Source organism: Hordeum vulgare, chromosome 5H (genome assembly GCF_904849725.1).
Source record: "Hordeum vulgare subsp. vulgare chromosome 5H, MorexV3_pseudomolecules_assembly, whole genome shotgun sequence".
In the NCBI taxonomy this organism is placed as follows: domain Eukaryota; kingdom Viridiplantae; phylum Streptophyta; class Magnoliopsida; order Poales; family Poaceae; genus Hordeum; species Hordeum vulgare.
In genome coordinates this window covers 456,419,908-456,425,457 of record NC_058522.1, presented here as the reverse complement: position 1 = coordinate 456,425,457, position 5,550 = coordinate 456,419,908, and positions in this window count along the sequence as shown.

The window sequence follows — 5,550 nt, the reverse complement described above, 5'->3', positions numbered from 1 at the left end:
GTTTTAGGGCTGATTTGAGACGACTTTTCCACGGCAGCCCGACCACATACCTCCACGGTTTTTCCTCTAGGTCGCGTTTCTGCGGAGCTCGGGCGGAGCCCTGCTGAGACAAGGTCATCACCAACCTCCGGAGCGCCGTCACGCTGCCGGAAAACTCTTCTACCTCTCCGTCTCTCTTGCTGGATCAAGAAGGTCGAGATCATCGTCGAGTTGTACGTGTGCTGAACGCGGAGGTGCCGTCCGTTCGGTACTAGATCGTGGGACTGATCGCGGGATTGTTCGCGGGGCGGATCGAGGGACGTGAGGACGTTCGACTACATCAATCGCGTTCTCTAACGCTTCTGCTGTACGGTCTACAAGGGTATGTAGATCACTCATCCCCTCTCGTAGATGGACATCACCATGACAGGTCTTCGTGCGCGTAGGAAATTTTTTGTTTCCCATGCGACGTTCCCCATCAGTGGAGGGGTACATATAGGCATCTACAAGAATCCAACTGTTACCATATTATTGCCCAACTCGGTGAAACCAAAGTAAAAACTCGGTTGCACTGACTAGTGCAAAATGTATCAACTTTCGGCGATTTGGTAAGACGGGTATATGAATCTCGATGGGTACGATTTTGCCTGGCCTTGACAGTTACCAGACTCGGTGGCACCGATTCCTAAAACTCAAAAATTCTGATTCTTAGAAACAGGTAAGCAGAGAGTTGGTAACTGGTCATCGGTTAGACCAAAACAAGACTTGGTGTCACCGAGAAGCTAGGGTTTGGCATAGGATCTGTCTGAGATAAAACTCGGTAGGGTCGAATGGAAAAAGTTGGTGGCACCGAATTTTGGATATTTAGGATTTTGGACAGAATATTTGTGGGAGAATTCATGAGTATTTTCGATGGCTAACCTCTAAGCACTTGAGAAACCAGATCATCATAGTCACCTCATCCCCTTTTAATAGTATTGGCTTTCCTATGGACTCAAATGTGATTTCTCACAAAATATAAAATGCAGAGTCTTGAAACTTGATGCTTGGCCAATCCTATTCCTTTCTTTCACTTGGGTTTCTCCTCACAATCCTTAGCCAATCCTCTTTGTGTACTATGTCTATAATATACTAGGTAAAAGTATTAGACAAAGAGACAATGTATGTTGTCATGAATTATCAAAACCGCCAAGGGAGCATATGTGCTTTCAATCTCCCCCTTTTTGGTAATTTATGACAACATACAAACAAAGCTTCAAATAAAGATACACATTAGAATGTGACAACTTTGAGAGATACATGACTAATACAAGCTCCCCCTAAATGTGTGCAATCCCCTTTAAAGGACAACTGCTTTGAAATGCATGGACGCACACATTGTAGAAAGGGAAATGATGAATCATGAGTATCTTGGCTATCTGCATCAAACATATGTGAATACAAGTTTTCCATGTTCAAGACTCACGCTTGCAAACAAAATGTGCAAGAGACAAGAGATCATCATGAACAAGGATATGATGCATATACTTACCTTGGAGTTCTTGAGCACCTTAGCAGTAGGAACACACTTGAGAAAACAATTGTTAGATAACACAAGAGTATCTTATTGTAAAGGTGCAAAGATCTTCAATAGTACCAAGATATCGAAGACATGTTGAAAATAGGATTTGATGATATTGATATTTCTCCCCCTATTTGTTAGGATAGACATGTCTCCAAGAACATTTAGAATTTTCTCCCCTAAGTATGAATATGTAGGATTTCCTATCCCCCTCAATCATAGCATGTAGATATTGAGAGTAGGTAAGGTGAGACAAGTCCAATACAGGAAGGCAAATAAAACTTTCTCTCCTCCTTAATGTAGTTCTCCCCTTTTGGGTAAGCATAAGCTTTAATATCTCCCCCTTAAAGATTTCTCCCCCTTTGATATATCCCCCCCCCCTTAAAGATTTCTCCCCCTTGAAGCATAAGCTTTCATATTTGTCCCCCTTTGGCATTAATATCCAAAAAGGTCAGAGGGTAAGGGTTACTTGAGAGTAAGGGATCCTGGATATTTCTCCCTTTGATATAGGTAAGGGTTCCTTGATACCCCCCCCCCTTCAGTAGGGATCGTTTCTCCCCATTCAATGATTGAAGAGTTTGCATTATCCATAGCAATTATGCACAACATGATCCGGCGGCAATGTATTCCGCTTCGGCGGTAGATAGAGATACCAAGTTTTGTTTCTTGGATGACCAAGACACAAGTGTTAGAGCATATCTATCAATATGTGGTTTTGGTAATTGATGACAATTTCTATGGACTAATGGTTGCCTTAAGTTATATTTATAGGATTTGTCCATAGGCACTTCTTGAAGTCCATATGACCAAGGTGGTATTCAAGGTATTATCCAAAGAATGGTCATAGAGACACAAGGTTGATCAAGATCGTCAGACAAAGAGTAAATCAAGATGATCAACACACAAAGCGTACAAGATGTACCAAGAGGTGTGTTTGTGTACTAACCCACCTCATGGGTATAGTAAGCATTGTCCATTACATATTTGTGTACTAACCCATGGTCTTCGTGAGAGTTCTATGTGGGGTTAGGTGTGTTTTCATGGATTTGCGTCAAAAGGAAGATCTACCCATGAAGGATGACGTCAAGTGGTGGAGGATGGTGGCAATGGACTTGTGAAGATATGTTGAAGAGCGGCTCACCCATAGTGTGTATGGGGGAGCAATCAACTAGCCTTCATCAAGCCAGCGCAATCAAGAAAGGTGGTCCATCTTGAGGAATCCAAGATCATAGTCATCTAGCTCAAGAGGACGAGGTGCAAGGTATAGGTTTGCCCTTGATAGGTTTTCTGTTTTAGTATAGATTGTCGTACTTTCAAGAGGGGCGCTCAAGTGAGTAGCTTGATCGTATCGTTCGTTGAGAGCTCAAACCATTTGCATCCTTGCATCATACTTCTTGGTTCTTGTTTGGTGTTTCTCCTTGTGAGTTTTAGAGCTTATGGTCATCTTCATGACAAGCTCGAGTTCATCGAAAACCGAGTCCATATGCATCTTCTATGATGTTTACGATGTTGGGAGTTTTTACCGGTCTTATTCGAAGAAGGGTTCTCACCATTTTCTTATGGGCATGTTCTCAGTTGCTTCTTATTGATATTTCTATCAAGATTGTGTTAGCCCATGTCGTTAGCTTTCCAACAAACTTGGTTTCGTTGAATTGAGAGTCCGTATGCGAAAGATAGAACAGTTTCAGTATCCAGTAGTAGTACCGCTCCTGGTGCCAGCGGTAGTACCACTCCTGTAACGGTAGTACCGCCCCCGGAGCGGTAGTACCGCCCCCGGAGAAGTAGTAATTTTTTACTACCGCTCCCTAGCGGTAGTACCGCTCCATCGGACTGTTTTTGCGCATCCTTTTTGGCCTCAGCATGGTTGGTGAACCTACTGAGCGGTAGTACCGCTCCCATGAGCGGTAGTACCGCTGTGTGCGGGCTGTGAAGCATAACGTTTGGAGTTTCCCCCACCTATAAAAGGGGGTCTTCTTCCCCATTGAACCTCATTTCTTCATCTCGTGTTCTTCCCCCATTGTTGACCTTCTTCGAACTTGCTAACTCTCAATCCCTCCAATGATTCTTGTTAGTTCTTTAGGGAAAAGAGAGAGGAGATCTAGATCCACATTTCCACCAATCACTTTCTCCTCTAAGTGAGGGGAACCCCTTGGGTCTAGATCTTGGAGTTCTTCGTGTTCTTCTTCGTTCTTCCTCTCATTTTCCTCCCTAGCATTAGTTGCTTTGGTGGGATTTGGGAGAAAAGGACTTTGGCACTCTGTGTGCCCTTGCCATTGCATTTGGTGCATCGGTTTGAGTTCTCCACGGTAATACGTGGAAGTGAGAAGTTGAGAAGTTTATTATCCTTTGGTACTTAGTACCCTAGAGATTGTTCTTCATGGATGCTTTGGCATCCTAGAAGCTTGGTGGTGTCTCGGAGCTCAATAATTGTGGTGTAAAGCTCCGGGCAAGCGTCGGGGTCTCCAATTAGGTTGTGGAGATTGCTTCGAGCAATTTGTACGGGTACCGGTGACCGCCCCAAGGGTTGCCATTTGTACGGGTTCGGTGACCGTCCTCAAGGGTCCCTTAGTGGAATCACGGCATCTTGCATTGTGCGAGGGCGTGAGGAGATTACGGTGGCCTTAGTGACATCTTGGGGAGCATTATGCCTCCACACCGCTCCAACGGAGATTAGCATCCGCAAGGGTGTGAACTTCGGGATACATGATCGTCTTCGCGTGCCTCGGTTATCTCTTACCCGAACCCTTTACTTATGCACTTTACTTTGTGATAGCCATATTGTTTCTTGTCATATATCTTGCTATCACTTAGTTGTTTATCTTGCTTAGCATACGTTGTTGGTGCACATAGGTGAGCCTAGTTGTTTTAGGTTTTGTGCTTGACATATTAAACGTTAGTTTTATTCCGCATTTGTTCAAGCCTAAACCGTAATTATTTTAAAGCGCATATTCACCCCCTCTAGGCGACATCCACGTCCTTTCAACAAGAGATCTCCCAAGAAATTGGCATGCATCCGAGGTGGATTTTCTATAAACCTTGTCTCGTCAGAAAGGATGTCAGATGAGAAACGGTTCACACTTGGGATTTTAAGCCTTCAGATTAAGCAATGCATGTTTTAAAGGCACGACATCACCAAACGACCAAGTCAAAACCAGCCAAACGTGAAGAGAACTCGCCTTGCAAGCCTATTACTCTGGATACAAGCAGTTGCCGAAGACCATATACATTGGCGTTGGAGGCCAGTTCGGGGGCAACTGAGGGAGTCTGGGACTAAGGGGTCCTTGGACGATCGGCCTATCTCTTACTGGCCGACCTAGTGGGCGTGTCGTTGAAGACCGGATTGCATGACGGCTTCATGTTCACGAAGGAAATCTCTGAAGACTGACGTGTCATCCAAGTTAAGTAGGCTAGATCGGCACATCTGTCCCCAGCTAGAGGTCGGTTGTATGTAACCCTAGGAACCCCTGATGTTTATATAAAATAGAGGGTTTCATCTCTATGGGCAAGTTGACTCACCTAGGGTTTTAGCTCATACGATCTCGAGGTAGATCAACTTTGTAATTCTCATCCATATCAATATAATCAAGTAGGACGTAGGGTTCTACCTCCTTGAGAGGGCCCAAACCTGGATAAACAATATCTCCTTCGTCCCTTGTAACCCATCGATTCAAGGTCCACACTTCGGGATCCCCTGCCCGAGATCCGCCGGTTTTGACACCGACATCATCCAAGAAGGGCTAACTTGGTCGTCAAAAGCTCGCAACCGTTGCACATACCTCGTAAGTAGCCCCTAAGACTGTCGAGCCCCAACTCCTCGGTGTGATCTGATTCAGCATCTCATCTCTTGCGATCTCCAGTGCAATAGGGATGTAGCGCGCGTTTATAGTGGTGACATGGTTCTTTATGAACATCACCTTCCCGAGAAGCCACATTAGGTACGCCTCCATGCTGCGAGTGGTCTATGTCGCATTCATCGGGACTTGTGGATACCCATGAAAATTTTGGATTTG